The following is a 22,579-nucleotide window of genomic DNA, read 5'->3' on the forward strand; positions in this document are numbered from 1 at the left end:
TTTGCAGACCAAAGAGGTCATTCCCAGTCAACAGACATCCTTTGCATTATCCCCTTAATCATTCCCACATTGATGTCAGAAATAAGTTCTCTAAGAGTAACCAAGGAACAGGATTGGAAACTATAAAACTAGGACACCAGAGTAGGCAACACATAACAAGAGATCCCTGAAAAAGCTCTATGAACAGCCCAGGGAATGGCTTTGAGGAGGAGGATGGAGGGAAACAGGGTATATGTATCATGACATATCAATTTAGGCTTTGGTGACATTTGAGCACATATTTCTTGATTTGAGGAGGAGAAATAATGAGATGAAGAGATTCCCACATGCTAAGTACTTTGGCTGGCATGTAGGAGGTACTCAATAAAGAACAGCCATTACCATAAAGATGATATTATTAAAACTTCGCCATTTATTAGGGATGTTACACAAGTGCGGTGTGTCTATGTGCAAGGGACTGTAGAGATGAGTATTGTAGTAAGCTAAAAATTTGCCCTCCCAAAGATACCAGCTCTACTCTTCAGAATCTGAAAGTGTCATCATATTTGGGGGACAAAGAGGGGCGGTGTCTTTGCAGATGACATTAAGTTAGGGGTTCTGAGATGAGAAGGATAATCCCGGGCGATCAGAGTGGATCCTCAGTGCACTCACAAATGTTCTTAGAAAAGAGAGGAAGAGGGATATTTCACACTCAAGAGAGATAGGGGTGGTGGTGGGGAGGTAACACGTCAACAGTGAAGAGACAGCAGAGAGAGACTTGAAGACGCTGACCTTTAAAGACTGGAATGACACAGTCACAAGCTACGGAATGCAAGAAAACAACAGCAGCTGGAAAAGCAGAGAACAAATGCTCTCCTAGAGCTCCTGGAGGTGGACAACGCTGCTGACATCTAGACTTCAGTCCTATAATCTAGACCTCTGGCATCTAAAAAATGTGAAAATACATTTAGATGGTGTTAAGTCGCCATGTCTGTGGGCAGTGGTTATAGCAGCCACAGGACACTAATACAGGTCTTAGCTGACTTTTCAGCTTAGGAAGATTCACCAGTGAATTCCTGTCCAGCATGAGTGAGAGGTGCTGTTCTAGCCAACCGATATTAATTGAATGACTCAGTCTTAATGGTGCTGATAAACTGGTTGAATGGGATGGAGGTGGAGAGGCCTGATTTTTAGTAGTTGCTAATTTCTGTCGTATAAATACTCCCACTGTGACCCAATTTCAAAGGTTTAACATCTGGCTGGCAAAATGTCTTACCGTTCAACAACCGTCCTCACAAGCCAGTAGGAGTCAGCTCCGGCCCACTCTCCCCAGGGAGCTTTAAATCAGATGTGAAACTGCTCTAAAGCTGCACTGAACACAATTTATAATTTCTCCTTGATAATTGTGAAGGATACTTGCTAGTGTTGTAGTTCCTGTGAGTAAACATGGGGAGCATTAATTACTGCAGCATGCCTACGCGCAGAGTAGCTAATCAACAGCATGGTGGCAGAGCTTACAAAACTGAAGGCATGAGGAGGAAGAGGCAGAAACAGAAGATCTTATGGAGAGTCAGTTGTGGCCGGCGCTGTGGCTCACTAGGCTAATCCTCCGCCTAGCGGCGCCGGCACACCGGGTTCTAGTCCTGGTCGGGGCGCCGGATTCTGTCCCGGTTGCCCCTCTTCCAGGCCAGCTCTCTGCTGTGGCCAGGGAGTGCAGTGGAGGATGGCCCAGGTGCTTGGGCCCTGCACCCCATGGGAGACCAGGATAAGTACCTGGCTCCTGGCTCTTGCCACCAGATCAGCGCGGTGCGCCGCAGCGCGCCTCCGTGGCGGCCATTGGAGGGTGAACCAACGGCAAAGGAAGACCTTTCTCTCTGTCTCTCTCTCTCACTGTCCACTCTGCCTGTCAAAAAAAAAAAAAAAAAAAAAAAAAAAAAAAAAAAAAAAAAAGAGTCAGTTGTACATTTTGATCCCTTAGGGAGCTCTGGAAGGAATCCAGTAGAGCCATCACCTTTCTTAGTTCAATTTATAATGATATAAATTATAATAGCAGGGACAAAAATCTTAATCATTTTCTTCGGATGGAATAAGGCTGTATAATCTTCAAAGTGAATTGGGCTTCCGCCTTAAGGAAAATAGAATGAAGGCTTATTTCAACCAGAAACAAATGAAGGATGTAAAATTCAGTCTCTTCAGCCCCATGCTACTGACTTCTGAATAGCATTCCAGCTGTATTTATCTGGGGCTTGGGAAATTTTCCTAGTTCCTGGGAAGAAAGTTAACTAAAACATATGACATCTCTGGCAGGAGTCACAATTTCACACAAAAACTTTCTTGAAAAAAATTTCACATATTGCTTCCCCTGGTGGAATCACTATCTCAAGGGAAAGCCTGAGTTTAAACAGACAATTCTGTTGAATGAAAGTGAGATCTGAATGCTAAATCCAGCAGTCTTTGTTTCTCAAGAAGTTAGAGTCTGAAACTCAGTTTTCATGGGTGACGTTATCACAGAGACAGGTTCTTCTGGATTTTGTTTTTTTTCTGTTTGTAAAGCATAGAAAATTTTTAAACTTCTCAAGTTAAAAAAAAATCAAATACAGTTGTTAATCCTGCAACGGAACAGTGTTTCCTGCAGATAAAATGCTACACAGTATTTGCTATTTATGTGAAACTGGAGGAGGGGGATGGTCACTGGAGGTAGGGTTGGCAGAGATTTAATGTTACATTCCTGAAATAGACTAGTTGTGAAAATTATTGCTTTCAAATTTCAAAATGTACAAGCATGCACACACAGAGTGTTCAAAAAGTTCATGGAAATTGCATGATGTTATGAAAAACTATATGTGGATTTCAAAAATTTTTTGCACCAAAATAATTTATCCTTTTACTTCTATTTTCCATTAAATTTCTGAAGTCCTACTATACATACATGTGTGTATATGAATGTCTTACAGAAACAAAAGTAACACCGTTATTAACCAACCTTGCTAGCAAAGGAAAGTAAAACCATTTCAACATTAAAGGGTGAAGTCACCAGCTATATTTCAATAGGAATGTGGCTCATAGATTTGTGCTGCCACATGTAGCACAGCTAGGTTCAAACTACAAGGCTGTCTGATGCCAGACCTCAGAGTATGCCCTACAAGTTGATCATCACAGTGAGATGTTATTCAAAGGCCTGACAAACACCTACCACAGGCAGCATGTTTAACATCCACAGGAAGGGGAGAGTCAGAGCTAGGAGGGTGGAAGAATAGATTTCAGCCCCTTCTTTTAACTTGAAAATTATTAATTTACTTATTTCCACTTTGATTTGAAAGGCAAAGAGACAGGGAGAGAAACAGAGATCTTCCATCCATTGATTCACTGTCCTGATGGCCACGACAGCCAGGGTTGGACAAGGCTGAAGCTGGGAGCTCAGAACTCCATCTGGGTCTCCCATGTAGGTGACAGAGACCCAAGTGCTTGACCTTGGCCACAAGTCTACCACTGAGTCCCCTCTTTAGCAGCACTGAAAAGACAGAGGTGGAAGATCTAGACTTGTAACTATCTCATAGGCTTTGTCATATAAAAACGGACAATTTGCTTAAAATAGCAAAAGCTTGAAACAGCAAAAACACTGATCATTTTTAATGTTGCTACTGTATTGATTATTTTACTTACAAAATTAGGTATACCTTGCAGAGAACTCTATGAAAGTCTTTTCATTATACATTTTCATGAGCCCCAAAGTAACTTCCTTCCCCTATTACAAGGCTATCAGAACTAATTTGCCTATAGAAATTTTATGCAAAAACCCCTGAAAAGACTAAGAATCCAAACACATGAGGTAGGAAAAGAAAGAGACAGTGTGGAGAAATAACGATTCACAGGTAACACAGAAGTACAAACTCTTACATCTGAATACTTAATTTCAATGTTACTCAAGAATTTCAAAGCATGTTCTTGCTTTTGGATAAAATCAGTAACATGAAATGAGATGGTCATAGACAGAGGCAGGAAAAATGACTAGAAGATGTTTGTAAAATTCCCACACCAAAGAAACAACCTTGAGCAGTAAAAGGAACATGGGTTTGGGATATATATATATATATATACACACACACACACACACATATATATATACATATACATATATATACATACACACACATATATATATAGCAACTATAAAAAATTAAATTGAGGGGCTGGCATTATAGCATAGCAGGTAAAGCTACCTCCAGCCACTCTGGCATCCCATATGGGTGCTGGTTGCTCTACTTCCAATCCAGCCCTCTGCTAATAGCCTGAGAAAGCAGCAGAGGCTGGCCAAAGTACATACTCCGCTGCCACCCATGTGGGAAACCTGGAAGAAGCTCCTGGTTTCAGCCTGGCCCATCACTGGCTGTTGTGGTCATCTGAGGAGTGAACCAGAGAATGGAAAAATCTCTTTCTCTGTGTCTCCCTCTCTGTAACTCTGACATTCAAAATAAATGTTTAAAAAAAGTTTTTAAAAATTGAACAATAGGCCGGCGCCATGGCTCAATAGGCTAATCCTCCGCCTGCAGCGCTGGCACACTGGGTTCTAGTCCCAGTCGGGGCACCGGATTCTGTCCCGGTTACCCCTCTTCCAGGCCAGCTCTCTGCTGTGACCAGGGAGTGCAGTGGAGGATGGCCCAAGTGCTTGGGCCCTGCACCCCATGGGAGACCAGGATAAGTACCTGGCTCCTGCCATCGGATCAGCGCAGTGCGCCGGCCGTGGCGGCCATTGGCGAGTGAACCAACGGCAAAGGAAGACCTTTCTCTCTGTCTCTCTCTCTCTCACTGTCCACTCTGCCTGTCAAAAATAAATAAATAAATAAATAAATAAATAAATTTTTAAAAAATTGAACAATAAATATACCAGATGATAACTATGAAATAAATGCTATGTTTTTAGAGTTCTATTCTTTTGAGAAAAGTAATAGGTGTGGGGTTGGCGCCATGGCACAGCAGGTTAATCCTCCGCCTGAGGTGCCGGCATCCCATATGGGCGCCGGTTCTAGTCCCAGCTGCCCCTATTCCAATCCAGCTCTCTGCTGTGGCCTGGGAAGGCAGTATAAGATGGGCCAAGTGCTTAGGCCCCTGCACCCACATGGGAGACTGGGAACAAGCACCTGGTTCCTGGCTCTGGATCGGCACAGCTCCAGCCATTGCGGCCATCTGGGGAGTGGGCCAATGGATGGAAGACCTTTCTCCCTGTCTCTCCTTCTTTCTGTCTGTAACTCTACCTCTCAAATAAATAAATAAAATCTCTTAAAAAATAAATAATAAAAAGTAATAGGTGAATTATATAATTTGAAAATATTTTAAAATTCCTTTTGAAAATGATATAACCTTTACTGCAAAAAAAAAAAGTTTTCAAAGATTTACTTATTCATTTGAAAGTCTGAGCCACAGAGAGGGAGAGGCAGAGGGAGACAGAAACAGGTCTTCCATCAGCTGTTTCACTCCCTAAATTGCCACAATTGTCAGGGTTAGGCCACGGTAAGGCCAGGAGCTTTATCCAGGTCTCCCACATGGTGCAGGGGCCAAAGAACCTGGGCCATCTTCCAATGCTTTCCCAGGTGCATTAGCAGGGAGCTAAATCTGAAGTGGAGCAGCTAGTACACAGACTGGCACCCATATGGGATGTCACTACTGCAGGTGGAGACTTAATCCACTATGCCACAGCATTAGCCCACAAAAATTTTTATTAAATGTTCAACTTAACAAAAGATCACACATATAAGTGATTTGTACATAAGAAAAGCATTCATTAAATTATTTTCTAGAATTAAGTTTTCATTTTATTATGAGGAATGCACTCAATTTCAAATTATCAATATTTGAAAATAGCTCTTCTATACTTACATGGCAGGGGAAATATAATGATCATGAAGGTGGTTTTTCAAGGTGAGGCTTATCCATTGCATTCCAGATGTGCTGACCCCTGTGATTTCCACATTGTGGGAAACATGAAAATGCATTCTCATTTTCCCCTGTAGGAAAAAAAAAGTAGCTGTTCTATAAATAGGACATTGAGACAATGTATACCGCATAGTAATGTGTGGTGTACTGCACTGCTACCTGAAGACTCTAACATGTTGCTACTTGTGGTTATTTGTTGATGAGCTTTGGCCTGTGTGCATGAGAGTAAGATAAAACAAAGGCTCAAAGTGATGGAGAATCCACAATCGCTGCTTTTTTGACAGTCTATTCACTGGTTATGATATACTTACAAATTCAATATAAATAATGAAATTCTCCTTTTAAAGTGGTTAGATAATAAGTGTGTCCTTGTTGGAATAAACTGTGATACAGTAGAATCACTTGGCAAAGTTCAACGATGGACAAAAGAAATAAAGATCAGAGCCAATGCACCTCATCCAAAGGTACTGGGAACCTACAATTTCAGTGGTGGTTTGGATGAGTCTGATTGTTTAGTTTCCAAATAGTCTACTTCTCTAGAGGTAAAAAAATGGTATTGGCTTTGGTTCATTCAAATAATTGGCCTGTGTCTCCTAAATGCATGGGTTATCCACAAGTTTGTGAACAAAGGCAGGAACAATCTTATAAATTTGTTGGGTTTCAAAATAGGCATCTGTTTAGCACACCTAAAACGATGCAATGAGGAACCAACAGGACAATGAAAGCATGGTACTCCTGGGTTTACTACTGTCCAAGATGATGTCAGTTTTGACGTGAGAAAGCCATATTATTCTCAAATGGCAAGGACAGCAATGATGTCAAAACAAGCTATGTCATGTGAAACTGACAACACACTGTTAAAAATGTGATATAACCTCTTGACACACTGTTAAAAATGTGATGTAACCTCTTGAAATGGTTTAATCTTTTCCACCAAAAGTAATTGTTGAACGAGTCATGAAAGTCACTTCTTTGTATGTTGTGTAACATACGAGCAGGTATCATATTTGTCCAATATCCTATTTGCAGGATGGCTTGTATATGCAAAAGATACTACATTGTCCCTGTGTCCTATTTTCAAGACAATATGTATTTTCGTTCATTTTTCAATTTTTTTAATTTGAAAGGCAGAATTACAGAGAGGGAAGAGACAGAGAGAGATCTTCCATCTACTGGTTCACTCTCCAAATGGCCACAATGACCAAGGTTGTGCCAGACCAAAGCCAGGAGCTTGGAGCTTCTTCCGGGTCTCCCACATGAGTTCAGGAGCCCAAGTACTTGAGCCATCCTCTGCTGCTTTCCCAGGCACATTACCAGGGAGCTGGATCAGAAGTGGAGCAGCTGGGTCTCAAATCAGTATCCATATGGGATGCCAGCATTGCAGGTGGCAGCTTAATCCTCCACACCACAACACTGGCCCTTGTATTTTATTCTTAGTGATAATAAAGATATAAGCTCAAGATTATTATTCCCAACATATTTTAATGTACCTGTGTCAATTCCAATGGAATATCTGCAGAATTGAAAGCCTGGGACTTAATAGATTAAGTAAGATATAGGTCAACATTTGAATCCTGGTTGTCCAGTTACAAGCTGTCCAATGATGCTGGACAATTTCCCTTATTCCTCTGAGCCCTAATTCCCTCATTTCTTGAATAGGATAATTATGAGTAATTCAGAAGCTGGCGCCGCGGCTCACTAGGCTAATCCTCTGCCTTGCGGCACCGGCACACCGGGTTCTAGTCCCGGTCGGGGCGTCGGATTCTGTCCTGGTTGCCCCTCTTCCAGGCCAGCTCTCTGCTGTGGCCAGGGAGTGCAGTGGAGGATGGCCCAAGTCCTTGGGCCCTGCACCCGCATGGGAGACCAGGAGAAGCACCTGGTTCCTGCCATCGGATCAGCGCGGTGCGCCGGCCGCAGCGCGCCGGCCACGGCGGCCACTGGAGGGTGAACCAACAGCAAAGGAAGACCTTTCTCTTTGTCTCTCTCTCTCACTGTCCACTCTGCCTGTCCAAAAAAAAAAAATGAGTAATTCAGAAGATTTTTGAGAAGATTCACAGCAGAAACTCAATACCTCTAATTACATCCAATAGCCTGACAGGTCCACTAGGTGGTTTCTGGGAGGCTGTGAGTAGCGGAGGCAGATTTATGTAGTTGGTGTCTGTGGAGTGTATTTGTGTTCCCAGAGGCAGGAAGGGCTGAGGTGTGTGAGGGCTCCCAGCTCCTACACTGCATCTGAACACCCACCCTCACTGGAGGAGTCTCCTGACAGTGAGTCTCCTTACACCGAGATGATCTGTGTTACTCATATCACCCACTGGGTAGGAGAAGCCCCAAAATTCTCACCCTGATTCTCAGCCAGCTCTTGACCAGATTTCCTCCCATTTTACCCCTCCAGGGAGTCATCAAGGAATCAGGCCATACGAGGTAGCCAGAGGGCTTGCTGTGACCCCACAAGTTCTTCTGTCCCCTCTATTAAATCTTGTACCTAAAGGCAGGGCAGCAATGAGGTACAGAGCACAGAATCCGAAGCCAAACCACCCTGTTTTCGAAGCCTCCCTGTGGGTACAGGTATTCAGCTTGGCGATTAAGAGGGTCACCCACATCCCATATTGGAGCACCTGCGTTCGAGTCCCACCTCTGCTTCTGGTTCCAATTTACTGCTAAAGTGCACCCTAGGAGGCAGCAGGTGGCAGCTCAAGTAATTGGGTCTCTACCACCCACATAGGAGACCTAGACTGAGATCCCTGGCTCCTGGTTTTGGACTGGTCTAGTTTGAGTGTGTTGCAGCATTTGGGGAGTGAACCAGGTGATGGTAAATCTCTTTCCTTTTCAAATAAATCAATCAAATAAACAAAACAAACCATAAAAACCCTGCCTTTGGCATGTGCCATCTCTAAGCATCCATTTATCCTATACTGTTAAATATCCTAATAATAGTACCTATCTTGTAGTGCAATTAGAATAATTAAATTCAAGGTATACTGAATGCTATCTCTATGCTGAGAACTCGTTTAAGGGCTTTGAGTAAATTAACTAGCTCATTTATTACTTCAGCTCTATGTGAAGCACTGTTATTCCCATTTTACAGAAATGGAAATGGAAACTTTCCATTGCTTGTGCAGGAGCCACAGGAAGTATTAGTTTGGCTTCAAGTTCATGTTGTTAACCACTATGCCTCTGAGCCCCTCTAAGAAGAGTAAATAAAATAATGTCTGTTCAACTCTTAACACAGTTCAGGCACTTAGAAATCAGGACATTCTCTGTAACTATTGTGATATACAAGAATAAGACAACAAGTTCATGGAAAATAGAATTAAGAGATAAATTTGTTTTGGTGTAAAACAGTTTTGAAACCCATGCATAATTTTTCATTCCACCCATTTTCTATGAGCTTTTTATAAAAATTTTCTACTAATATGAAAAGAACACCTTTTATGCATTCCATAGGTACAGTTCTAAGAAGACAACCACACTCCCTTCAATCCCCTGCTCCCCCAAAACCTCCTCCTTCCCTCCCCTCTCTTCATCAGTTTTTATGAAGACATAATTTTAATCCAGTCTGTATTCACAGATTTAATTCACCACTAATTATAATATTCAACAAGTAAAAAGGAAGAAGGCCAAAGTTGCAAAGGAGTATAAACATAAGCTAAAAATGACAATCATATCCCAAACTGACCATTTCATTCCTATACATTTTTGTATTCTATATTAGCTTCAACATATCATAGAAAACATATGGTATTTGTCTTTCTGAATTGCCTTATTTCACTAAGCATAATGGGTTCCAGTTGCATCCATTTTGACGCAAAAAACAGAATTTCATCCTTTTTATAGCTGAATAGTATTCCATATTTTATATATATATATATATATATATATACACACACCACATTTTCTTTATCTGGTCATCAGTTGAAAGACATCTGGGTTTATTCCATATCTGAGCTATTGTGAAGGAGCTGCAATAACCATGGGGGTACAAATAACTCTTTTATATTCTGATTTCATTTCCTTTGGATAAATTCCCAGGAATGGGATAGCTGGGTTATCATACTATATTCAAATCACTGAGGGATCTCCCTATTGTATTCCACATTTGTTGTACTACCCCACCAATAGTGGGTTAGGGTACCTTTTCCCCCCACATTTTCACCAGCATTTGCTGATTTCTGTATGACAGCCACTCTAACTGGGGTGAGGTGAAACTTCATTGTGGTTTTGATTTGCATTTCCCTGATGGCTAGTGATTTTGAGCATTTGTCCACATGTCTGTTGGCCATTTGAATTTCATCCTTTGAAAAATTCCTGTTCATGTCCTTTACTGATTTCTTAGCTGGATTGTTTGTTTTGTTGTCGTTGAGTTTCTTGAGCTTATAGAGTCTAGATATTAACCCTTTATCAGTTGCATAGTTAGCAAATATTTTCTCCCATTTTGTCAGGTGGCCTATTCACTTTGTTGTTCCTTTGCAGTGCAGAAGCTTCTTAGCTTGATGTAATCACATTTGTCTATTTTTGCTTTTATTGCCTATGCTTCTGGGGTTTTTCCAAGAAGTCTTTGCATACACCAATGTCTGCAGAGTTTCCCCCAGTGTTTTCCTCTAGTAATTTGATGGCATCAGGTCATATATTTAGAACCTTGATCCATTTTGAGTTGATTTTTGTATAAGGTATAAGGTAGCAGTCTTGTTTCATACTTCTGCTAACATAGATCCAATTTTCCCAGTACCATTTGTTGAAGAGACTATCCTTTCTCCAGGGATTGATTTCAGCTTGTCAAAGGTTAGTTGGATGGATATGTGTGGATTAATTTCTGGGATTTTTATTCTGTTCCATTGGTCTATAGGTCTATTTTTGTGCCAGTATCAGGTTTTTTGACTATAACTGCCCTGTAGTATGTCTTGAAATCTGGTATTTTGATGCCTCCAGCTTTGTTTTTGTTGTTTAAAGTTACTTTAGCTATTCAGAGTCTCTTGTGTCTTCATATGAATTTTAGCATCATTTTCTTCTAGATCTAGAATGTTGTTGCTATTTTTATTGGGATTGCATGGAATCTGTAAAATGCTTTTGGTAGTATGGACATTTTGATGCTATTAATTCTTCCAATCCACAAACATGGAAGATTTTTTTCATTTTTTGTGCCCTATTCCTTTCTTTAATGTTTTATAATTTTAATTATAGAGTTCTTTCACATCCTTGGTTAAATTCATTCTAAGGTATTTGAATTTTTTGTATCTATTGTGAATGGGACTAATCTTACAACTTCTTTCTCAGCCAAGGCATTGTTTGTGTATAAAAAGCCCATTGACTTTTATGAGTTGATTTTATATCCTGCAACTTTACCAAACTCTCTTATGAATTCCAATAGTGTCTTAGTGGAGTCTTTTGGTTCTCCTACATAGAGAATAATGCCATCTACAAATAGGATGATTTGATTTCCTCCTTTCCAATTTGTTTCCCTTTAATTTCTTTTTCTTGCCTAATGGTTCTGGCTAAAACTTCCAGGATTATACTGCATACCAATGGTGAAAGTGGGCATCCTTTTCTGGTTCCAGATCTTAGTGGAAATGCTTCCAACTTTCCCGCATTCAACATGATTCTGGTTGTAGGTTTGTCATAGATTGCCTTGATTGTCTTGAGGAATGTTCCTTCTATACCAAATTTACTTAGGGTTTTTATCATGACAGGATGTGGTATTTTATCAAATGCTTTCTCTGCATCTATTAAGATAATCATATAGCTTTTACTCTTCAGTTTGCTAATATGATGTATCACATTTATTGATTTACATATGTTGAACCATCCCTGCATACTAGGGATAAATCACACTTGGTCCAGTGAATGATCTTTTAGATGTATTGTTGGATTCGACTACCTAGTATTTTGTTGAGTATTTCTATATTTCTGTTTATCAGTGATACTGGTCTATAGTCCTCTTTGTTGTATCTTTTTCTGGTTTTGGAATTAAGAGTGATGCTGGCTTCATAGAAGGAGTTTGGAGGACTTCCTCCTTTTCAATTTTTTTATAGTTTGAGAAGAATTGGAATAGTTCATCTTTAAAAGTCTGGTAGAATTTAGCAGTGGAGTCATCCAGTGCTGGACTTTACTTTGTTGGGAGGATCTTCATTACTGATTCAATCTCCATTTTAGTTATTGGTCTGTTTAGGTTTTCTATGTTTTCATGACTCAATTTTAGGAGATTACATGTGTCCAGGAATCTATTACTTGTAGATTTTTCAATTTGTTAGCATATAGCTATTCCTAGTAATTCCGAATGATTCTTTTTATTTCTATGGTAGCCATTGTTATATCACCTTTTTCTTCTTTGATTTTATTGATTTGAATCTTCTCCCTTTTTTTGTTAGTGGGGTCAATGGTATATCCATTTTGTTTATTTTTTCAAAAAAACAGCTCCTCATTTCACTGATCTTTTGTAATTTTTTTGTTTCCATCTTGCTTATTTCTTTAACTTTAATTATTTCTTTCCTCCTCCTACTTTTGGGTTTGGTTTGCCTCTAGGTCCTTGAGATGCATTAATAGCTCATTTATTTGGTATCTTTCCAATTTCTGGAAGTAGGCACCAATTATTATAAACTTCCCTCTTTAAAAAGTTTGTTTTAGTATTTATATGAAAGTCAGAGTTACACAGAAAAAGGAGAAGTAGAGAGAGAGAGAGGTCTTCCATCCGCTGGTTCACTCCCCAATTGGCTGCAACAGCCAGAGCTGCGCTGATCTGAAGCCAGGCGCCAGGAGCTTCTTCTGGGTCTCCCACACAGTTGCAGGGGCCCAAGGATTTGGGCCATCTTATACTGCTTTCCCAGGCCATAGCAGAGAGCTGGATAGGAAGTGGAGCAGCCAGGACTTGAACCGGTGCCCATATGGGATGCCAGCACTGCAGGTGGTAGCTTTACCCGCTATGCTACAGCACCAGCCCCATAAACTTCCCTCTTAACACTGCTTTTGCTGTATTCCATAAATTTTGATATGTTGTATTGTCATCTTCACTCATTTCCAGAAAATTTTTATTTCACTTTTGATTTCTTCAATGTGTCGCTCCCCGTCTTCGTGGAGGAATGACACAGGACCCTGCGCTGTTCTTTGGTCTGCTCGGCCCTCCCCGGGTTTGCTGCTGGTTCTTCCCGGGTTGGCTACCATCCCTTCTACCTCCGTGGAAGGGCGGTTCCCCCTAGCCACTTTCCCCACTTCCGCGGGGGAGCGGCACACCGCCGGCCGGCTCTCTCGGGGGCTGCACAGGTGTTCCTTCAGATAGATGTTCCCCGTGCATGTTGTCTCTCTCCTCCTTTATAGTCCTCTTCCACCAATCCCAACTCTGCTACCCACACGCCGAGTACGCTGCTCTCCTCCAATCAGGAGTAGGTCCTACAGTTTATTGGTTGAACTGGAGGCAGCTGTGTAGAAGCTGTTTCTCCCTTCTCAGCGCCATATTGCGGGAGAGCAGATGCATAGAATAAGTCTTAATTCCAGTAACTTAGTGTAGTCCGAGTTGCTCCCCACACAATGATCCTGTTCATTCAGGAGCATGTTGCTCAGTCTCCATGTATTTGCATATGTTCTAGAAATTCTTTTTTTTTTGTATTCTTTTTATTTAGTAAATATAAATTTCCAAAGTACAGTTTATGGATTACATTGGCTCTCCCCCCCCCCATAACTTCCCTCCCACTCGCACCCCTCCCATCTCCCACTCCCTCTCCCATTCCATTCACATTCATTTTCAATTATCTTTATATACAGAAGATCGATTTAGTATATATTAAGTAAAGATATCATCAGTTTGCACCCACACAGAAACACAAAGTGTAAAATACTGTTTCAGTACTAGTTATAGCATTACTTCACGTTGGACAACACATTAAGGACAGATCCCACATGAGGAGTAAGTACACAGTGACTCCTGTTGTTGACTTAACAAATTGACACTCTTGTTTATGGTGTCAGTAATCTCCCTAGGCTCTAGTCATGAGTTGCCAAGGCTATGGAAGCCTTTGAGTTCACTGACTTCGCTCTTATCCTGACAGGGTCGTAGTCAAAGTGGAAGTTCTCTCCTCCTTTCAGAGAAAAGTACCTCCTTCTTTGATGGCCCTGTTCTTTCCACTGGGATCTCACTCGCAGAGATCTTTCATTTACGTTTTCTTTTTTTTTCTTTTTTTTTTTTCCAGAGTGTCTTGGCTTTCCATGCCTAAAATAGTCTCATGGGCTCTTCAGCCAGATCAAATGCCTTAAGGGCTGATTCTGAGGCCAGAGTGCTATTTAGGACATCTGTCATTCTATGAGTCTGCTGTGTATCCTGCTTCCCATGATGGATCATTCTCTCCCTTTTTGATTCTATCAGTTAGTATCAGCAGACACTAGTCTTGTTTGTGTGATCCCTTTGACTCTTAGACCTATCAGTGTGATCAATTGTGAACTGAAATTGATCACTTGGACTAGTGAGATGGCATTGGTACATGCCACCTTGATGGGATTGAGTTGTTAATTTCCAGCTCCATTCCATTTTGATCAGAAAAGATGCATGGTATGATTTCAATTTTTTGTAACTCATTGAGACTTGCTTTATGGCCTAGTATAAGGTCTATCCTGGAGAAAGTTCCATGCACTGATGAAAAGAATGTGTGTTCTGCAACTGTGGGATGAATGGTTCTGTAGATATCAGTTAAGTCCATTTGGTCCACAGTGTATATTAGCTCTGTTGTATACTTGTTGACTTTCTGTCTAGTTGGTCTGTCCATCACTGAAACTGGGGTGTTGAAATCCGCCATTACTACTGTATTGGAGTCTATGTCTCCCTTTACATCCATTAACATTTCTTTTAAATAGCCAGATGCCTTGTAATTGAGTACATACCATTTAATATCACCACATCTTCTTGTTGAATTGATCCCTTACTCATTAAAAAAAAAGTGCCCTTCTTTGTCTCTTTCAATAGTTTTTGTGTTAAAGTTGTATTTTGTCTGATATTAGATGACTACACCTGCTCATTTTTGCTCTCCATTAGCATGGGATCCTTTTTCCATCCTTTCACTTTCATTCTGCATGTGTCTTTGTTGGTGAGGAACATTTCCTGTAGGCAGCAAAAAGATGGGTTTTGTTTTTTTAATTCATTCAGCCAGTCAATATCTTTTAATTGTAGAATTTAAGCCACTTATATTTAAGGTTATTATTGATAAGTAACTATTTGTTCCCATCATTTTTCCATAAATATTCCTATTGTTTGCTTTGGATTTCCTTTGTACTTTTAACAGAAGATCTTCTGCCTTCACATTCTTTTATAACAATGACTGATGACTAATGTTCTGTTTCTGCATGTAGTACATCTTTAAGAATCATTTGTAAAGCTGGACAAGTGGTAACAAATTCTTTCAATTTCTGTTTGTTTTGGAACGTCTTCATTTCTCTTTCATCTACAAATGAGAGCTTTGCTGGGTAAAGTTTTCTATTCTGGGTTGACAGCTTCTTTCTTTTAGGACATGGACTATGTTTCTCCATGAGTTTTTTGAAGAAGAGTTTTTTGAAGTTTTTTAAAGAACTGCTGTGCATCTGAGATTTCTTTATGATTTCCTAATTAGACTGCCACATGAAAATCAGCTAGGTCTGTTCACAGCATTTGTGGCCTGGCTTATCAACAGAATTTGAAAGAAATTATTTATTGCTTATAACAGCTGAGAGCAAAATGTGAGACAGGCCACAGGAGAAGTTGAAGATCAGCAGTAAAATTCTACAAATATCCTAAGTGGAGAAAGAGTAAACAAAAAGACAGAAAAAAGGAAATACTAAGAAAGATGCAATTATATTCTCTTTTTTAAAATATGTATTTATTTATATATTTATCTTATTTGAAAGGCAAGGAGACAAAGAGGGAGGGGAAGAACAGGGGGAGAGAGAGAGAGAGACAGAGAGAGAGACAGAGAGAGAGAGACAGAGAGAGAGAGAGTCTTCCATAATCCCCAAATGGCTAAAACTGACAGGACTGGGCCAGGCCAAAGCCAAGGACTTGGAACTCCATCCAGGTTCATACAAGGGTGGCAGGGGCTCCAGTACTTTGACCATCTTGTGCTGTCTTCAGGGAGTTGGATCAAGAGTTGAGCAACCAGAACTTGAACCAGTACTCTAATATGGAATGCTGATGTCCCAAGTAGTGGCTTAACCCACTGAGTCACAATGTCAGCCCCAGCAATTATATTCTAATCAAATATATTTTTATAATCATTAAATACACGGCTTGTGGCTTCATAAAAAGCCAAATCTATCCAAATATCACAAGACTATTCCACGCTGCATCAGATGTATTTTGTAAAGGAAGGCATAGGGGTTCTCAGGCACTACCATCAGATGGGCTGAGATTTTATTAGACTCGATTTTTAGGGGCTATACCAGACTGAGTAAGTTACTTAGGCAGTTTGAGCAGAAATTTCCTCATATCTAAAATTGAGAGTACAGCTCCATCCAACCAATTTGCTGTAAGGATTAATGTGTGTTCGAATTTAGTTGCATAGCAAAAGATAACAAATGATGGAAGAATGTGGAGAATAGGAAATCCTGGTACACTGTTGGTGGACATGTAAATTGGCATATCCATTGATAGAAAACAGTGTGAACCCCCTCAAAAATTCAGAAAAATGCAGGTGGACATTTGGTAGAATGGGTAAGTCATCACTTGGGAAAGCCACATCCCATTTCAGAGTGCCTAGGAGTCCTGGCTCTTCTGCTTCCCATCCAGCTTTCTGATTATGTGCACTCTGCCCAAGCATGTGGGAGATCCAGATTGAGTTACTGGCTCTCTTCTTTTGCTCTGCCCTAACTGTTGTAGGCATTTTAAGAGTAAACTAGTGGATGGAGGATCTGTCTCTTTGGTTTTCAAATAAAAAATGAAAATAGGCCAGCGCCGCGGCTCAATAGGCTAATCCTCCACCTTGCGGTGCCAGCACACTGGGTTCTAGTCCCGGTCGGGGCGCCAGATTCTGTCCCAGTTGCCCCTCTTCCAGGCCAGCCCTCTGCTATGGCCCAGGAGTGCAGTGGAGGATGGCCCAAGTCCTTGGGCCCTGCACCCCATGGGAGACCAGAAGAAGCACCTGTCTCCTGGCTTCGGATCAGCGTGATGTGCCGGCCACAGCGTGCCGGCTGCAGCGGCCATTGGAGGGTGAACCAATGGCAAAAAGGAAGACCTTTCTCTCTGTCTCACTCTCTCACTGTCCACTCTGCCTGTCAAAAATAAAAATTAAAAAAAATGAAAATAAATAAAAGTTTAAAAATAAATAAATAAAATTACTATGCCCCAGAAATCCCACTTCTGGGTATATGAGGGTACTTCAAAAATATTTATGGAAAATACAATTTTAAACGTTTATTTTGGTGTAAAACAAATTTTTATGTCCATGCATAAGAGAGGTCTCCAAAAAGCTTATGAAAATGCATCTTTTGGGGCTGGCAGGCTCACTTGGTGAATCCTCTGCCTGCAGCGCTGGCATCCCATATGAGCGCCAAGTTCTAGTCCCGGCTGCTTCTCTTCCAGTCCAGCTCTCTGCTGTGGCCCAGGAGGGCAGTGGAGGATGGCCCAAGTGCTTGAGCCCCTACACCCACATGGAAGACCAGGAAGAAGCACCTGGCTTCTGGCTTCAGATCGGCGTAACTCCGGCCTTAGTGGCCATTTGGGGAGTGAACCAATGGATGGAAGACCTTTCTCTCTGTCTCTCTCTCTCACTGTCTATAACTCTACCTGTCAAATAAATTAAAAGAAAGAAAATGTATGTTTTGAAAAATCAATGCATGAATTTCAAAATTTGGTGCATGAAAATAAATTTATTTATTTATTTATTTATTTTTTATTTTTATTTCTTTGACAGGCAGAGTGGACAGTGAGAGAGAGACAGAGAGAAAGGTCTTCCTTTTGCCGTTGGTTCACCCACCAATGGCTGCCGAAGCCAGCGCGCTGCGGCTGGCGCACTGCGCTGATCCGATGGCAGGAGCCAGGTACTTATCCTGGTCTCCCGGTGTGCCGGTGCCGCAAGGCGGAGGATAGGCCTAGTGAGCCGCGGCGCCGGCCCAAATTTATCTTTTAATTTAGTTTTTCTGCAAACTTTTTGAAGTACTCTTGAATAGAAATCAGGGTCTTGAAGAGAAATCTTCTCTCACATGTTCAATGCAGCATTATTTCAATAGCCAAGATAGAGAAACAAATTCAATGTTCAGCAACAAATGAATAAAGAAAATGTGGTCTATATACAGAATGGGATATTCTTCAGCCTTTAAAAAGGAGATCCTCACCTTTGCAACAACATGAATGGTCCTGGAGGACATTTCGCTGAGTGAAATAAGCCAGACACAGAAAAACAAATACTGGGCTGGCGCCACGGCTCAATAGGCTAATCTTCCGCCTGCGGTGCCGGCACCCCAGGTTCTAGTCCCGGTCGGGCGCCGGATTCTGTCCCGGTTGCTCCTCTTCCAGGCCAGCTCTCTGCTGTGGCCCAGGAGTGCAATGGAGGATGGCCCAAGTGCTTGGGCCCTGCACCCGATGGTAGACCAGGATAAGCACCTGACTCCTGCCTTCGGATCAGCGCGGTGCACTGGCCGCAGGGCGCTAGTCACAGCAGCCATTGGAGGGTGAACCAACGGCAAAGGAAAACCTTTCCCTCTGTCTCTCTCTCTCACTGTCTACTCTGCCTGTCAAAAAAAAAAAAAAAATACTGTGTGATATCACTTATATATATAATACAAAACAGTTGCATTCATAAAACCAGAGAGTAGAATGGTGATGGCCAGGAGCTGGAGGGAAGGGAAGATGAGGAGATGTTGGAAAAGAGGTAAAACTTTTCAGTTATGGGGCCGGCACCGAGCAGTAGCAGGTAAAGCTGCAGCTTGCAGTGCTGGCATCCCATATGGGCTCCAGTTCGAGTCTCAGCTGCTCCACTTCCAATCCTGTTCCCTTCTATGGCCTGGGAAGACAGTAGAAGATGGCTCAAGTGTTTGGGCCCCTGAACCCACATGAGAGACCTGGAAGAAGCTACAGGTTCCTGGCTTCAGATTGGCGCAGCTTTGGCTGTTGCTGCCAACTAGAGAGTGAGCCAATTGATGGAAGACTTTCTCTCGCCTCTCTCTCTCTCACTTCGCTCTCTCTCTCTCTCTCTCTGCCTCTGCCTCTCTGTAACTCTGACTTTCAAATTAAAAATAAATATTTTTTTAAAAAAGTTTTAGTTATTCAAGATGGTTAAGACTTGGAGATCTATATATTATTGTTAATATGAATAGAGTTAACAATATAATCCAAAAATATTCTATTCTTGAAATTTGCTGAGGCTGGGGCTGTGGCATAGTGGGTAAGGCCACCGCCTGCAGTGCCAGCATCGCATATGGGCGCCAGTTCAAGTCCCAGCTACTCCTCTTCCAATCCAGCTCTCTGCTATGGTCTGGGAGGGCAGTAGAAGATGGCCCAAATCCTTGGATCACTGCACCCACATGGGAGACCCTGAAGAAGCTCCTGGCTCCTGGCTTCGGATCGGCACAGCTCTGGCTGTTGCAGCTAATTGGGGAGTGAAACAGTGGATGGAAGACCATACTCTCTCTCTCTCTGCCTCTCCTTCTCTCTCTATGTAATTCTTTCAAGTAAATAAAATAAATCTCAAAAAAGAATTGCTAAGCGAGTAGATCTTAGCAAATGTTAACACAACAAAAAAAGAAAAAAAAAGGTAACTATATGAAATGATGAATATGTTAATTAACTTGATTGTGGTGATTATTTAACTACACATATAAAATGATCAAGCTGTATACTTTAAATACATAACATTTTTAGTTGTTAAGTATATTTTTTAAAAGAAAGGTATATTTTGTTTATTTGAAAGACAGAGTTACAGACAGAGGTAGAGACAGAGAAAGAGACTATTTTTATATTTGCTGGTTCACTTGTTAAATGGCTGCAATGGCCAGAGCTGAGTTGATCCAAAGCCAGGAGCCAGGGGCTTCCTCCAGGTCTCCCTTGTGGATGCAGGGGCCCAAGGACTTGGGCCATCCTCTGCTGCCTTCCCACAGGCACATTAGCAGGGAGCTGCCTCAGAGGTGGGGCAGCCAGGACTCGAACTGGCACCCATATGGAATGCTGGTGCTGCAGCTGGCATCTTAACCCGCTATACCACAACACCAGCCCCCTAATTTGTTTTAGTTATGGAGATATAATCATTCCATTTCCAGTTTTGCCCAGGAACTAGAACTATATTTTGATTTAGGGACAACTGCTTTAGAAAAGTACTTTTGTACACATAGAACTCATTTATAGCTAAGTTATTCAAATATCCAATGACAACATAACAAAATCAGGGCCTTCATTCAAGTAAGTACTCCAGCTTACTATTCCATAGAAGCAGTTACACATATTTAAAAACTACTCTTTCATGTTTTTAAAATAGCATCTGATATTCAGACAGTAATCTATTAAGAAGTAACTCACTGATCTGAAAGTTGATGTGATTTCAAAATACCCAGAATGAATCCAACTCAATGAGGCATAGATGCATAGATTTTGGAAGTAAGGAGCTTATCATAGGATTTTTCGGAGCCACCACACAATGGCAAATGAAGATAAATTGCAGAAATTAGAACCAAGTGTTGCAATCAAAAGGGAACGTTCTCACAGATGGAAACAAACTTGGAAAACAAATGAATGGAAGATTAAACAATGGAGTCTGAGTAATATTACTTGTTTCCCTATGATTAAAGTTTGACAGGCATCATGAGTCAAAATGTAAATAAAGTAGTTATGGTGGACCTGTCCAGGTTTATGTTTGGTAAGCTACAGCTTACCTCAAAGTTACCATTGGGAAGGTCTTTGAACAGCCACCACCTTCACTCTGGCATGTGATAGATTTATTCCTGGTAAGAAAGCCATTTTGATGGTAGAGAGTGTTCTTAAAATATTGTAATGGGATTTCTACATTTGGAAAATATGGTGATAATATATAATCTCTTGGGGCTAGCGCTGTGGCATAGCAAGTAAAGCAGCCAACTGCAGTGCTGGCAACCCATACAGGCGCTGGTTCGTGTCCTGGCTGCTCCACTTCCGATCCAGCTGTCTGCTATGGCTTGGAAAAGTAGTGGAAGATGGCCCAAGTGTTTGGGCCCCTGCACCTGGGTGGGAGACCTGGAGGACACTTCTGGCTCCTGGCTTCAGATCAGTGCAGCTCTGGCTGTTGCAGCCAACTGGGAAGTGAACCAGTAGAATGGAAGACCTCGCTCTCGCTCGCTCGCTCACTCTCGCTCTCTGCCTCTCCTTCTCTCTGTGTGTAACTCTGACTTTCAAATAAATAAATAATTTGTTAAAAAAATATATACATAATCAGGCCGGCACCGCGGCTCACTAGGCTAATCCTCCGCCTTGCGGCGCCGGCACACCGGGTTCTAGTCCTGGTCGGGGTGCCAGATTCTGTCCCGGTTTCCCCTCTTCCAGGCCAGCCCTCTGCTGTGGCCAGGGAGTGCAGTGGAGGATGGCCCAAGTCCTTGGGCCCTGCACCCCATGGGAGACCAAGATAAGTACCTGGCTCCTGCCATCGGATCAGCGCGGTGCGCCGGCCGCAGCGCGCCGGCCGTGGCGGCCATTGGAGGGTGAACCAACGGCAAAGGAAGACCTTTCTCTCTGTCTCTCTCTCTCACTGTCCACTCTGCCTGTCCAAAAAAAAAAAAAAAAAATATATATATATAATATATATATATAAAATCTCCCTATATTTTTATACCTAACTAAAAAATATTCAAGAATGTTCTATTGTGTGCTTCATTTTAAAGTATAAATTCCTTAGATGCTTCTTTTTCTGCGTTAGCAGGTTTACTAATGCACTACTCCCAAAATGTAGATGGGAGCTCCCTCAAATACAAGAAGTACATGGTATAAGTTGTATGCTTCTGAGCCTGGGATTAGCTAGTAATAGTAAAGCTCATGTTTACTCAGGACTTACTATGAGTCTCTGCCAAGCACTGTACTAAGAACTTTCAAAGAATTATTTCATTTTATCAGCAATTCCAACAAGACAAACTCCAAGTATCCCAGATTATAAGAATAAGGGAATTAGAAGATCCTACTGGTTGATAAAAATTAAACCCCAAAAAGAGAACAGAAAGTTTTCACAGCTGATTTTTTAGCAATTTGTAAAACTAAGATTTTCATCAAATTAACTGAATACTAATATATATGTTAATCATATATTATAAATGTCTGCAAATTTTCAGTGGTTTCTCTCCTTTTTTAGCCATTTATAAAATTTTATATGAAGCATCCTTTCTGTAGGTCCAACTGAAAACAAAAGAATAAAGTCCCCTTTTCTAAACTTTAAATTTTCACTGAATTATCCTATTATCCAAAACCCACTACCAACTATAAAAGATGTCCCATAATGTGGACCTTTCATTCATTCCTCAGTCTGAACTGCTTGCTGAGCACCACACCCTGGAGATACAAATAAGACAAGAACTCTGCCCTCAAAATATCAGTTAATTAAGAGAGCCATGTAAACAAACCATGGCAAATATAATGTGCAATAGATCATATAAAAGAAGTAGGCAGAATGTAGGTTCACAGTAGGAAGTAATTTTCACAGGAAAGAACATTCCGGCAGTCTCGGAGAAGAGTTAGGAAGAAAATAGTAGAGGAAATTTGACACAAATTGGAGGG

General features: G+C 41.3%; 1 long non-coding RNA gene across 5 annotated transcripts in view; it reads right to left on the bottom strand.

Annotated features, from left to right (window-relative positions):
- The window catches only part of LOC103347699 (uncharacterized), a 235,251-nt gene that overhangs the window by 137,248 nt on the left and 75,424 nt on the right, over positions 1-22,579 (bottom strand). For 4 of the 5 annotated variants that reach the window (XR_007918274.2, XR_011386697.1, XR_007918272.2 and 1 more), the window contains exons 4-6: positions 14,900-14,989; positions 5,854-5,981; positions 1,256-1,413 (exon numbers count right to left, since the gene is read on the bottom strand). This is a non-coding gene — a long non-coding RNA (uncharacterized lncRNA). The remainder of the gene's footprint in view (positions 1-1,255; positions 1,414-5,853; positions 5,982-14,899; positions 14,990-22,579) is intronic. The other variant, XR_011386696.1, reaches the window with a different exon arrangement.

This window comes from Oryctolagus cuniculus, chromosome 2 (assembly GCF_964237555.1).
Source record: "Oryctolagus cuniculus chromosome 2, mOryCun1.1, whole genome shotgun sequence".
In the NCBI taxonomy this organism is placed as follows: Eukaryota; Metazoa; Chordata; class Mammalia; order Lagomorpha; family Leporidae; genus Oryctolagus; species Oryctolagus cuniculus.